Genomic DNA, 15,912 nt, shown 5'->3' on the forward strand with positions numbered 1-15,912 from the left:
CATGATATAGGCCTAGTGGGCACTAGGCCTATATTATGAATGGTTACGTTACAGGCGATGAGTCACAATAACGTGGCTGAAGTAGTTTGACCAGACCACACACTAGAAGGTGAAGGGACGACGACGTTTCGGTCCGTTCTGGACTATTCTCAAGTCGATTGTCCACAATCACGAACCACAATCGACTTGAGAATGGTCCAGGACGGACCGAAACGTCGTCGTCCCTTCACCTTCTAGTGTGTAGTCTGGTCAAACGGTTTCGTTGTCCAAGAACAACGTAAAATACAACTTTGATAACGTTGATATAATGTTGAGTATAGTCGCATCATGATCTAGTTGATATATAGCAATGATCCAATCACGGCTGCGTGGCGATCCGTTATTTTATTCGTGGTCCTGAAATAATATAGTCACGCTCATGGGGATGCTCTTGATATGCTCCATGCTCCGGTGATAGTTGAATCTGTGTTGAATCTTACACCTGTGATGAATCACAGATGTACTCATGTTGCAGCCATAGACCATATCACACCTGTGATGGTCGATTAACCCATCACAGCGAGCGAGGGCGAGTCATCGTCTAGTCTACCACGCCTCACTAATTTCCCCAAAAATTAAAATGGTAATAAATCCTTGACACAATAAAGAAGAATGCACGAGCCTTACAATACAGAGGAAAATCCAGCAACAAAGTGAGCACAAAAAGTAGCCTTGGATCGACGTTATTAAACGTTATTTCAAAGTTGATAACGTTGATTTGGCGTTGAATTAACGTTGCTCTTGGATACAGAGCCTACGCCTGCGTCACGCACATGAACCAGAAGCAACACATTAAGCAACGCTAAACTCTACCAAAGGAAAATGCAACGTTAGCAGCGTATAAATCCTGAAGCCATTAAACGCCGTAAAACCAGCGAACAGACTCCTATACAAAAAGGATAGACAGCATTGCTTCCTCATTGGATAATATAATACTCACGCAAATACAAGTTTGCTTGATTCTTCGCCTGCCCGATCTGTCTCCATTGGTTGACTTGTCAAAGGTACAAAGCGTGGGTGTCAAAGGCTTTCCGATAGTCCAAGAAGATGCAGTCTGCCCAACCTTATCTTTCTTGCTTAATCTTTGTTTAATCTTAATCTGAGTGTGCGTGCGTGTTTGCGTGCGTTCGTGAAAGCATGCGTGTATAGGGAGACTGAGTCAGCTTCCTCTCCCTCCCCCACTCTCCCTCCCACCCATCCTCTCACACACGCTCTGAATTTTCCCTCATATTTTTGTTCCGATCGGAAATGCTTTTATGGACCGGAGAAAACATCCAATCCGTGAATGTGAAGGTGTTTAAATTCGCGGGATTTGATGCGTGGGTGTGTGAGGCGTTTCCACAAGAGTAGGGCTTGCGGGGGGATGAAAGAGGGGGGAAGAGGAGGAGAGGAATGAGGGGGATGGAAGGGGAGAGGAGTGAGGGGGGCAGGGGGGAGTGTTGGAGTGAGGGGCAGCAGGAGTGTTGGAGAGAGCGGCGAGGACACAAAAGGGGTACTTTTATAACCGTATACAAGACTCGGTGTATTACATAAAAGTAATCCAGACATTGCCGCAAAAGGACTCAATTGATGACCCGACCACACACTAGAAGGTGAAGGGACGACGACGTTTCGGACCATTCTGGACCATTCTCAAGTCGATTGTCGTCGTCCCTTCACCTTCTAGTGTGTGGTCTGGTCAACATACTTTAGCCACGTTATTGTGACTTATCGCCTTCATAGGACTCAATTATCCGGTTACTTGGACACGGAGAAGATTCGCTCTAGCAAATATTCATTCACCCTTTTTGCTATATTCAATAATATATTGAATATATTATTGAATATATTATTGAAAAACAGGTTAAGAGACACAACTGGCATTATGTTATCCAAATGACGTTAGTGATGAACTAATTAATTTGTATCTAGTTAATATTAAGGGGCACATGTGTTCATAAGACTGCTTGCTAAGATTGCAACATGGCTTAACAGTTTTATACATACACGGACGAGACAGCGTGTATTGTTGATATAACGAATATAACAATAGAGCTTAGAGTCATCAAGAGCCATGCAGGAGGAAGGGAGGGAGGGATTGAATTATCAGGTTAAAGCACCAAGCCATTACGGCTATATAACACTAGGAAAGGGGTCAGGATAAGGATTTGGGATGGGACGGGGAGGAAGGAATGGTGCCCAACCACTTGTGGACGTTCGGGAATTGAACGCCGACCTGCATAAAGCGAGACCGTCGCTCTACCGTCCAGCCCGAGTGGTTGAGGAAGCTTATAAGTGAACAACCTGTCCTCAAAACAAGGCCAAATCAGTTGTTGTTTTAGATTTAGCTACTCAGCACGAAAATGTCCCTGGTAGCACGGGCTATGGTGAACCCGTAACTCTCATCCTCCATATTTATTCACGAAATAGTCTACACATCACTTCGCAGATGATTACAACCCCGTCCTCAGCCAATGCTCGCCCATAGCGGCCTTCTGCTAAGAAGCATTCATCAATTTTAGCGTTGTGTATCCAAAATCGGTATGTTTATGTGTAAATTAACAGTATAAACTTATATTAGAAATTGGTGTAATTGATTACTATGTAATCAAAATTGGTTTGTTCTCATATATAAATTAATATTATTATACAATTCAATGTATAGTTAGGCGTGGGTTAGGTTACAATATGTTAGGTGCTTAGGTAATATTGGCGATTATTTGTATTTGAAATACGCGGGTGAAGCATTCACAGCGTTGTGATTCGAACAGAGGTCGTGAGCGAAACACTATTTGAAAAACGTTCGAAGGACATCAGTTGTGAGTCGTGTGTAAACCGTTTTTCGTTCATAAACAACGGCTTTTGCGACTGAATTAACGAGCATTTGCCCCTTTGTTTATGAGAACAGGTTGTGTATTTGTAGCACGTGGGTGAAGCACTTAAAGGTGCAGTTCGAACAAAGAACGTTAACGAAGCACAGTTTGAGAAATGTTCGAACCCCCCATGAGACGTGTGTAAATAATTTTCAACCATAAACAAGAGAATTAACAACTGCATTAACGATCATTTGACCTTTGTTTATGTACACGGGCTTCTTTATTTATGAGGACGGTCTAAATTATATTATGATATTATTACCTCTACAAATCGTTTTATTTCTCAATCCTTCACTACTGCAAAAATAAATAATTGTTATCAGTGAAAATAGATAAGTTAACCTACTCTTTCCCAACTATTCACAATACCATAATATATACAAATATTATGTGTGTGAGAAACTATAGTTTTTGATTTGACAATCCGGAATTTTTTTTCGAAAGCTTTTATCCGGAAAGGGCCGCATAGCAGACGAGCATAACCCGATGGTCGGTTGTTTAAGCAGGTCTTTATTGCAGTTAGTGCGGGAGTGAATATTACTGTGTTGATTTAATGTGTGTTAGTGTCCGTGTTAACGATACAGCCGGATAAGAGGAGGTTAGAGGTAAGTGGTGGACCTCAGGAAGTGATTGGGTTATATTTTAAACGTTGATTGTAACGAGGACAAAGATTTATTTCCGAAAAGAGGAGTCGCCAGGATTCACTTTGTCAGGCCATGTACTATCGTGTTCTCCTGGGATTTATGAGGGCTGGTAAAAGTATTTCAATGAATGTACCAAAATACTGTCTAAAAAGTAGCAAATTTGACCGAAAAGTAGCAAATTTGACCGAAAAGTAGCAAATTTGACCGAAAAGTAGCAAATTTGACCGAAAAGTAGCAAATTTGACCGAAAAGTAGCAAATTTACAATTTAACGTACAAATGAGATCTATATAAAATACAATATACGTGTATTTCCAGTCATAAAACAGATAGTGTTTCACACGCTAAAGTTGTAATACTCAAAGATCTTCGTAGTTCAACAATTTGAATTTATTAAATCAAACAGATCATCCTATTCTCTAAGTCCTAATTAGGCAAATGAATATTAACATTTAAGGGTTTTGAAACAGGGGAACAAATACTCACAATTATATTAGATGAAGTAAATCCATGAACCAGCCATCAGAGAAATATTTTACTATACCGGTGCTCACAGTCCCAAACTTCTCACCATGTTGACCAGACCACACACTAGAAAGTGAAGGGACGACGACGTTTCGGCCCGTCATGGACCATTCTCAAGTCGATTGTGACTTGAGATAAAAAAACTTCTCACCATGTTCCTTTGGTCGTGATTATTAATGAATATCCCTCAGATGTCTTGATACACACAGCCCTCAGCTGTCTCAGCATCCAAGCTCCAAGATGCTGCTCTCGTCATCTTGACTCAATGTATCTGAAAAAGATTAAATAATCCCAAAACTCGCGTATATTCCTCTCTGAAGGCTCGCAAGCGAGCGAGTGTTCGCTGCAATTTTTTTCCTTTATTTTCGGCAGTTTATTGCACAGTTCGTGATCATTACTCCGGTCTTTACTCTATATTCCGGGAAGCGAAGGAAATTTGGTTTTACTGAACGTTTTCGTTCAGTATCAGATAGCATTCTGCGAGGCGTTCGGACTGACGGTATCTTAAATTAAGGTAAATACTGGTAAAGTAAACAAATAATATTTGTTCGGGAGTTATTTCTGAGGTGTCTTTACTGCCGTCTTTAGTAAAATGGTTGTGATAATTAGACAGTTACTCCATTTTAATAAAATTCATAATTTAGTACCAATTGTGTAAGTAAATCACAGAAAATCTTCTCATATCTTACCCCTGATATTCCTGACTAAATTTATTACGACCAAGATCGTCGTCTAATAATATTTACACATTCGGGAAAATAGTTGAAAGGTAAAAAGTTTAACAAAACACAATCATATAATTTTATATCCTGTCAAAATCAGTTTTGAGTAATGAAAACATTAAAGTATTGAAATAAACAATGTACTCCACTAAACTCTGCAGCTTGAATGTTGCAAATCACATGAGATTGGATGTTATTCTAACCCTCCAGTACCCTCCAGTACCTCCAGATGTTATTCTAACCCCTCCAGTACCTACAGATGTTTTTCTAACCCCTCCAGTACCTACAGATGTTTTTCTAACCCCACCAGTACCTCCAGATGTTTTTCTAACCCCACCAGTACCTCCAGATGTTTTTCTAACCCCTCCAGTACCTACAGATGTTTTTCTAACCCCTCCAGTACCTACAGATGTTTTTCTAACCCCTCCAGTACCTCCAGATGTTATTCTAACCCTTCCAGTACCCTCCAGTACCTCCAGATGTATTCTAACCCGCTCCAGTACCTCCAGATGTTTTTCTAGCCCCTCCAGTACCCTCCAGTACCTCCAGATGTTATTCTAACCCCTCCAGTACCTCTAGATGTTATTCTAACCCCCTCCAGTACCTCCAGATGTTTTTCTAGCCCCTCCAGAACCCTCCAGAACCTCCAGATGTTATTCTAACCCATCCAGAACCTCCAGAACCTCCAAATGTTATTCTAACCCCTCCAGATGTTATTCTAACCCTCCAGTACCACAACCTGTTCATGGTATGCTGACACAGTAACGACAGACCACACGGGGTACGGAGCTCAATCCGTCGTGTCACCTCGCCAGGACCACACAGGTCCGGACTCTGCTGTCAACACCATGTTTACTGACTGGTGAAAACTGTGTTTACCTCGTTGTTAATGTTGAGAATCAAATGTAGACCTGTATAGGGTATATAAATCTTACTTAACATGAGCGCCAGTCAAATGACCTTCTGTCCTTCATGCATATCAGAGTTATTGTTAAAGATATCATTAATATAGATAAATACAAATGCTATAATTTTTATGATTAATAATTTGCCTAATTCGGAGAATAAAATTTTCCTGGTTATGATGTGGAGGCTTTTGTTGATTTTTGTTTGGTACTAAACTGGTAATTAATTAACACTGATGCTAAAGAATAATGATTTATTGCGAGTAACTCGAGAGTGACAGATGTCAGAGCTCAAGATGAAGCGAGACTGTTCTATAATTATCAGTGGAAGAAGAAAAAATATTGATTAAAAATGTCAAATTCAAAATAAAGGCAAATTCAAAGTTTTTTTAGTCGTGATATTTGAGAGAGAGAGAGAGAGAGAGAGAGAGAGAGAGAGAGAGAGAGAGAGAGAGAGAGAGAGAGAGAGAGAGAGAGAGAGAGAGAATGGTCTTTTGACAATGTAACTATTATTTCAATATTGATTTCTGAATCACGTGTTGTTGCAACAGGATACCGTTTGACAGGAGCGTTTCTGTTATCTGTCCCTGACTGGGAGGGGCGTAAGCCAGGTCCTGGGCTTGGAGTAGGCGGGGACGACCTCCCACTCCATCACCAAACTAAACACGGAAGGCTAGTTTGGGTCGCTGAGCTCTGGTGGGCTGGCTGTATCTTGTAGCCAGTGTGTGTGCTCTCTCTTTCCCTCCTTCTCTCTCTCTCTCTCTCTCTCTCTCTCTCTCTCTCTCTCTCTCTCTCTCTCTCTCTCTCTCTCTCTCTCTCTCTCTCTCTCTCTCTCTCTCTTTGACGACCTTGTCTTCATTTTCACACGGGATACCAAACCCCCGTGTCCTCAGGGCAGCAGTTTCTCTTTAAGTCTAGACAAGACGGGAATGTGAAATGGAGAAATTCTTAAGTCAAAACATCTCGAAAATGAACTAAATAGATAAAGCTACACGCAAACAAAAACGAATAATTAGAAGACCTCGAAAATGTTTAAATTACATGAGAGTTCGAACACTCTCTAAAATGAATAGAATATAGTATAAATGCGATAGGAAACTGTACTAAAAGAGACGTAGAGACAGGGGGGGGGTGGGGGGTGGGGGGATGGGGGTGGGGGGGAGGGGGAGGGAGGGGGGGGGGTTGTCATCTCTATCCCAGAGGGACTAGGAGTGTGTCCTCCTTCACTTTTATCCCGATACGTGAAGGACGAGAAACGTCAGAATCGCCAAGAACGCCTTTGATCTCTTCACCTCCGGGGGGACCTTCTTTACTCCTGAATGGTGGCCGGCCCTATCCGGTCCTTGCCTCCAGATGCACGTGTGCCTCCTACCTCCTGATGCAGGTGTGTCTCCTACCTCCTGATGCAGGTGTGTCTCCTGCCTCCTCAAGCAGGTGTGCTTCCCTCCTCCCGGCAAAGCTCTACCTTCTTCATTACTGTGGAAAATTTTAATTGCTCTTTTTTCCCCTTCCGCTCGTATTTTTATTCAGCTGTGGTGCCAGGGTTAAGCTCCAGCTCCTGTATCCGAGTCTTTCTTTTCTCTCTTCTGTTATTCACTCTTTTTACCCAAAATGTTTAATTTTCTTCCTGCCGGATGTTTTCGCATGTCACTATGTGTTATCTGTGTTTACATTGTTCCAGAAGGTTTTCTCACTCTTTGGTTAACGTGGCAAAAGATGGTAATTTTGTTCATTTTTATGTTTCTGATTATATTGTGGGTCAAAGTAATTCGTCTCTGATTCTCCATCCCTCTTCTCCGCCGCTTTATAATTACAGAATGGGGCTCCTTTTTTTTTTGCCAGTTTCTCAAGGACAGAATAGGTTTTATTTTATCCACCGCTATAAGGAGAGAATAGGTTTCTGCCTCTTTCTTTTCAAAGGGATTGTATGGATCAGTTCTCTCTGCTTCTCCTGATACCACGTCTCACATCCGGCACCCCTCGTATGGTTCATCTTATGGCCACCATCTTTCTAGTGGCCTTGACGAATACAGGGAGCCGCCGGCTTGTCAATTCCCCCCCCCTTACCCGTTCCATTTGTCCTGAAGATTTATCCAGCTTCATTTTGAACAGCAGCAATGTTTCGGAATATTCAGGGTGCGGCGGGTAGGCGGTTCCATTAGTTTTTCAATCTTTGGGTGAAAAGGTATCTCCTGTTTCTTGTCCTACATTAAGGGTTCTTAAGCTTGAAACACAATCGACTTGAGAATGGTCCAGGACGGACCGTAACGTCGTCGTCCCTTCACATTCTAGTGTGTGGTCTGGTCAACATACTTCAGCCACGTTATTGTGACTCATCGCCTGCACTTGAAACCGTTTCTACTTGTACGCGTTGCAGTACACTTTGTACAGAAGTGTTCTGTCTCAAGGATCTCGTTGAGATCAACGTGTGATTTACAGTTTTGTTAGTCCTATATAGTCCTTAACCATTCCTGGTATGAGTGTCGACTTGACTATTTTGTCTCTGTTTATTAGAAAAGAACCAGATATTTTTCATTCAACTGAAGAAAGCTGTGTAGATGGTGAGGAGGACAAGTTTAATAGTTTACTGGTTGCTAGGGAGAAACCTAGTAATATTATTTTTTAATATTAACCCCCCCCCCCACAGTAGGGCTGATGAAGGTGGGGCTGCCACCTTCAGGGAGACCCAGAGAAACTATTAGAATAGATGAAAGCAAAATGGTGGGTACTCGCTTGTGTTATTAGTGAATATAGTGTTAAATCTTGGAGGTGGCAGCCTCCAAGATCCTACGAAAGTCTTTCGATATAATTAGACGTTTGTTAATTTTGTTTTTGTATTATCTTTTCGTATTCTGAGGCCAACATTTCTTCATAATTTTTCACCTTTTCGAGTTTAAAAAACCTTTCCATAGGCGCTTGGAAAGCTCAAAGGCCTTAGGCACAGTACGTATAAAATGACGATAAAATGTTCATGAATGAAACAAAGGGAAAGTGAGAATGATTGAAGGGCAAGAACGGAGAAGATAAGCCTGCCCCTTCCTTTTATCTTTCTTCTTTTTCTTTACCTTGTTTTCTCTTACGATCCCTTTCTTATTCCTATTATTACCCCCTTTATTACACCTTACCTTCCGTTCCTGTTGCCTTGTTCTTTATTCCTCTAAGATTTCCTTCTCCTCACCTCTCTTACCTATTTATTGCCATTGCCTCCTTCCCTTATTCTCCTCTTTCAAGCCTAGCAAAAAGATACCCAGAGACATTGCAGTAGCCATACACAGACTCGGACTTGGTTACAAGTGCTGCTGGGAGATAATGAACCCAATAGTTATAGAGTGTCACATCTGTGAAACAGAAGCAGAGGCGCCACTATTGCACTACTTACTGGAATGTGAAGCTACTGAAGCCCTGCGCATCAAACTCAACATTAATCCAACGACAGCAGCTGCATTAGATGTACATTCCACCGCGACTACAATGATTAGAAAAGCCGTTGAGGAATGGGACTCACTAGTGAACATCCGCCACCAAGATAATGTTATTAAAATAAGACTAAAACCAGTGCACTAAAAACAGAACCGAAAAAGAAAGAGGGAAAAAGGAGGAATCCCCCACCTCAATTTAAAAACTTTGACTCAAATATCACAGTAACAAGGTTATCACGAATAACCGAACTCAATTACGGGCTCACCATAGCCCGTGCTACATGGGCTTTTCGTTCTGAGTAGTTAAATCTAAAACAACAACAACAACAACTTTCCCTATTACAATCGACTTGATAATAGTCCAGGACGGACCGAAACGTCGTTGTCTCTTCGCTTTCTAGTGTGTGGTTGGGTCCTTTTTCAGCCACGTTATTGCGACTCCTCGTCTGCATAGGAATTCCTAAGTTAGTGGTAAATACTGCCGTTGAGTAATAGAAAACGTGTACATTAAATAATATAGAGAACGTCATATAATGAAATGAGAAACCACGCTATATCAGATTACTCCACTGTTGTTCAATTATTTTTCTTAAATGTATTGACAATAGCAACAAAATCAACAACGATATATGCCAGAAATAAAAATGAGCATATTTTAAGTAATCAAACCTGTTTTAATAATTGAACTTAGGTCTGAAGATAAGTTCCGTTATTAAAATGGGTAGAAGATTTAAAACACTTCAGGCAAATAATGTTTAATTTCGAAGCTTGATATCGACACTTTATCTACAAGGCTTGATAATGGTCCAGGACGAATGGAAACGTCGTCGTTTCCTGGCTTTTTGATATGTGGTTTGGTCATCACGAATATGTCTCCGAATATGCAGTCTCCGTGGTGTAGTGGTAAGACACTCGCCTGGCGTTCCGCGAGCGCTATGTCATGGGTTCGTATCCTGGCCGGGGAGGATTTACTGGGCGCAATTCCTTAACTGTAGCCTCTGTTTAACGCAACAGTAAAATGTGTACTTGGATGAAAAAACGATTCTTCGCGGCAGGGGATCGTATTCCAGGGACCATAGGATTAAGGACTTGCCCGAAACGCTACGCGTACTAGTGGTTGTACAAGAATGTAACAACTCTTGTATATATCTCAAAAAAAAAATATATATATATTGTTGGAGCTTGTGTTCTACTGTTCACGTATATTAGGGTTGAGAGGCGGGACCAAAGAGCCAGAGCTCAACCCCCGCAGGCACAATTAGGTGAGTACGAAGTCTACTTTTGGAATGCTCGCAGTTAGGGGAATAATTACCTGCAGACATGTGCCATATATATATATATATATATATATATATATATATATATATATATATATATATATATATATAAGCTTCGAAATTCCGCATTTTTGTTAAATTTTCTACCTATTTTAATAACTGAACTGAACTTCAAAGCTAAGTTCAGTTATTAAAACGGGTTCGGTTACCTAAAATACATTCATTTTAATTTGTGGCATATATCCTTACTTATTTTGTTGCTATTGTAGAGTACATTAAACTACAGTATTTGAGCAACTGTTCAGTAATCTGATATAGCGTGGTTTCTCATTTCATTATATGACGTTCTCTATATTATTTAATGTATTCGTTTTCTATTACTCAGCGGTAGTATTTACATCACTAACTTAGGAAACCTTCATTTTTGGTTTGAAATAATAATAATTCATTGTGTCGGGGGGACAGGAAGCCAGAGTGTATTCATACACGGTAGACTTATACTGAGGTCTTTCTTCCATAAGGCCGAATTACTGACTTCCCAGAATGCAACCCCACAACAGGCTGACTACCTATTAAGTACCTAGGCCCTGCTAGGTGAACTGAGACATTAGGTGAAAGGGAATGTGTCCCAACCAACCATATATCGAGGTCCCAGCAAGGTCAAAATATTGACCTTCCCCAGGATACAATTTTACAACAGTTACGAAACTCTCGGGTATTTATTCACTGCTAGGTGAAGAGAAGCATTAGGTGAACGGAAACGTTCCCAACCATTTCTGTCCGGCCCGAAGTTCCCCGTTGTGAGTTGGGAACGAATTCAACTGTACTAACGAGCCTTGCCTATGAGTATCGTAATACATATACATATATTTATATGCAATTGACGATCACAAAACACTGATCATTTTTGTGCGGAAAATCCACAGAGAAATGTGAAAGGAAGTGAACGTTTCGGCCTGTTAAAGCCTTTGTCAACACCAGACTGACTCAGTCTGGTGTTGAGAAAGGCTTTAACAGGCCGAAACGTTCACTTCCTTTCAAATTTTTCTGTGGCTTTTCCGCATATATTTATAGTATATAATAACATTATTAGAGGGGGGTACCACCTCTAGTTGGATTTGTAGGGACCCTCGACCTCGAGGAGTCGAATATAGTTGAATATCAACTACCGTGCAGATATATATAATTTTTGTATTAAAACTTCAGAAGGTAAACCAGTAGGCGGAAAATGAAGATCTTCAGACCTCACTCCACTGTAGTCACTGACAGGTAAGCACTAACGCGAGACATAATTGTTGACAAAGTTTGGTATCCACTGACCTTATGGAGATATTGAAATATTTATATACATGGATTTTTATATATTTTTTAAAAACTAAAGTTTTAAAGAATGCAAAACAGTTGAATTCTGTCAGTCTATTAAATAAGTTTTTTTTCACCCGTTTGAAAAGGGCAGAGGTTTTTTTTATTCATAGTTTACAGGTCTTTGGTGATACTGTTTTTTTAAAGCCTATATATGCTAGGTGGTCAAAGTCCTCGGCTCACAACCGCGAGTCCCGAGTTTGGTTCCTAAAAACGACAGAGACAGTTGGGCACGTTTCCTTTAACCCGATGCTTCTGTTCATGTAGCGGTAAATAGATACCCAGATCTTGCCTACTGCTATGGATTGTACCATGGAAAAGGTGACTAGTTTGCCTAGGGAACCCTCAATAAACCTACGTATAGGCTTCCTGTCCCAGACAACCGGAAACCATACTAGTTTCCGGTTGTCTGGTAAATGGTAAATAGATTTACGGTAATATATTTACCAATACGTTAATGGTAAATACACTTTAGGTATATGGTTAAAACGATACAGTATCGACTCTATGGTCTCTGGAGTTTACGAAACTCGGTTGTATGGCCGACTTTATCCTGGGCCTACGTATTTTTTTGTTATAAGCTATAGAAAAGAATAATCAGGAAAAATACTTGTATTTTTACCATGTAAGGAAATACAATTAATAATTCTGTTGGCTTTAAGAATTTGTCGAAAAGACAGACAGACACACACACACACACACACACACACACACACACACACACACACACACACACACACACACACACACACACACGTGTGTGTGTGTGTGTGTATATATATGTGTGTATATATATGTGTGTGTATATGTGTGTGTATATATATATATATGTATATATATATATATATATATATATATATATATATATATATATATATATATATATATATATATATATATGTCTTTTCGACAAATCTGCGTTTCGTGATGCTCAGTGCTACATCGCTACTGTGTCGTTTTCTGACTTCCATTGATGCTGTGTCCTTTTCTCGCTACTATTGATACTGTGCCGTTGCCTCGCTACCGTGATGCCATACCGTTACCTCGCTAAAAGGCACTTTTGACGGTTCTTGACAACATGAATCTTCAATGTTGTTCCAGCAGGCGTAGTGCGTCCGCACCCTCCCTCTGCCGCCTCGACTCCCGGCAGGCAGAATCGGAGGGGGTTTCTCGTTACAAGTTACTCGGGGTCGTTACAAGTTCGTTATAAACCTTTGTTCAGGTTTCTAGAGTTCGTTATAGACCTTTACACTAACTACTGCAGTTCATTATACTAAATGGAATTTAGTCGTTTTTGGATACCAGGGGCTTTTGAAAGGGTGTTTTATAGGCCTCAAAACATCATAATTCCCTAGGCCTCAAAACATCATAATTCCCTAGGCCTCAAAACATCATAATTCCCTAGGGCTCAGAATATCATTACTTCCCAGTACTCGAAACATATTCTTTCCCAATAATAAGCATATGGGTTATACATATTTTTCACTAGTATGATTACTGGCAAATCTGGAGACTATGTCTTCCCTAGAGTGACAACCTTTTATTAATAATATATTTATACGGTTTTGCGTTTTCGATGCAACGGAGGTGTTTGTAAACAAAATAACTTGTATTAATGCTGCCCCGCCAGGTGGCTCATGAATGAATGTATGTAATATATATCATGGAATTTTCCCGCCTGAAAAAAATGAAAGGTGTCATTTTTTGGTTGGGACGCATATGAGTTGGCCAGGTACTAGGGGAGAGGGTGCCTGGTGCAGCTGTCAGAGGCCAGGGAAGTCCAACTGGACGTGTGGGGTGAGAACGGACTTGCTGGACCTGTGGGGTGAGAGTGGACTTGTTGGTCTTGTTGGGTGAGAGTGGACTTGCTGGTCGTGATAATACTAATCTTTGATAATAACATTCAAATTCATTTTTTTTTTATTCAGGTAAAATTTCATACGTAGATGATAGAGTTAGAAACATATTGTTGGATTTATAGATGGAGTTAGTACATGCAATACCTAAAGCCACTAATACTCATAGCGTTTCGGGGAAACATAGACAATTTTTATCAGACATAAGAACACAAGTATAACACGAAAAAGATCACAAACACAACACAATAACACAAGCACACACACACACACACACACACACACATACACACACACACACACACACACACACACACACACACACATACACAGATTAAACAACTTGTCATTCTACAAAGAACGTCGCATTTCGTATGCATTACATAAGGTCAAAAATTACAGTGATTGAACGCTTGCTAAGAAATTAATCTCCAGTCCAATAAAACCCATCCTGATCTTTCACTAATCTCATTAAAGCATTTGTCCGTACTTGTGTAAGATGTTAAAATTATTTACATTCTACAATCCCAAGGCTCATTAACCTTCCTGTATGTTGTTAATCTCAAGGTGTAATCTCATTAAACACGAGGGTGAATTAATCTCGGTGTATTAATCTCAAGATTTTTAAATCTCAAGTGGTATTTATCACAAGGTGTATTAAACTAAAGGAATCACATCTAAACAATCTTATATCTTATATTGTATATTTTACCTTAATATACTTACTAATCTTCGTCAAGTTTTTTTACAGTGTACCTGTTAACATTTTTTAAATTTTACTAGAAATTACATTACTTAATCTTACAAAAGGTAAGATTAAGGACCTGCTTGAAATGCTAATCGTGTTAGTGGCTTTACAAGAATGTAAAAACATCAATGCTATGTACTCACATAAACCCAATGTACCGTCTTGCATATATATAAATAAATTGAATGAACATTATAAACTTGAACAGGGGTAGAATAAACATTCTTGAAATTATTGACTTCAGGAAATAATGTAATTTTAAGCCAAGTCTTAAAAAGAAAGACATACAAAATAGGGCTAAAGTAAGAAGACACCTGTTGAAACGTGGAACAAATGTTAACTTCTTCTGCAACTGTAAATATATATGATAATACAACTTGTGTACCTTGACAACAGTTCCGTTTTCTGGCTGCCTTTTACACCATCTCGCTTTAAAATAATATTTTAGTCACTCTGGGATCTCTAAACTACGGTCCGTGGGTCACATCCTGCCTGCAACAATATTTTACCCACCATATATATATATATATATATATATATATATATATATATATATATATATATATATATATATATATATATATATATATATATATATATATGGGTATTGAAATGGAAGTGATTGTAGAAAGCCTATTGGTCCATATTTCTTGATGCTTCTATATTGGAGCGGAGTCTTGAGGTGGGTAGAATATAGTTGTGCATTAATTGACTGTTGATTGCTGGTGTTGACTTCTTAATGTGCAGTGCCTCGCAAACGTCAATGCCGTCTGCTATCGCTGTATCTATCGATAGATACAGCGATAGCAGACGGCTTGACGTTTGCGAGGCACTGCACATTAAGAAGTCAACACCAGCAATCAACAGTCAATTAATGCACAACTATATATATATATATATATATATATATATATATATATATATATATATATATATATATATATATATATATATATATATATATATATCACAAAAGCTGTCACATTCCTCAAGGTTTATTTTTGAATAATATTTTATTGTCTCAATCATCTTTACCTTTTCCTTCGGGCCTCATTCAACCTCTGCCCACACTCACCACCTTTACCCTTCCCCCCCGACCATTGCCCATTTCTCCTGCCTAGCCTCCACCCCATTCCACCCCCTCTCCAACCCCCACAATCCCGCCAGTGTAGCCCTCCGGACCCCAACATCCACCCTCCGGACCCCAACATCATCCACCCCTCTCACGCTGGATGCCTGTTGGTCTGCCTGTGATGTACACATTCCTGCCTTTGATTCATGGCTGGAATATTCATACATTGCCTTCCATGTCCCCCCTCTCCCCTCCCAAACACACACACACACACACACACACACACACACACACACATGCTTACACACGCTCACACATACACCCATACTCACACACACACGTATAAACACGGGATGGAACGGATGGGGCATGTATGGGGCATGTATGGATATGTCACGGATGGAAGTTTGAGACTCTGATGTGTCATAGAGATGTTAGAAAGGTTTCTTCTAGCGTAAGAGGTAGTGAGTAAATGGAATGACCTAAAGG

Source organism: Procambarus clarkii, chromosome 29, assembly GCF_040958095.1.
Source record: "Procambarus clarkii isolate CNS0578487 chromosome 29, FALCON_Pclarkii_2.0, whole genome shotgun sequence".
Lineage (NCBI taxonomy): Eukaryota > Metazoa > Arthropoda > Malacostraca > Decapoda > Cambaridae > Procambarus > Procambarus clarkii.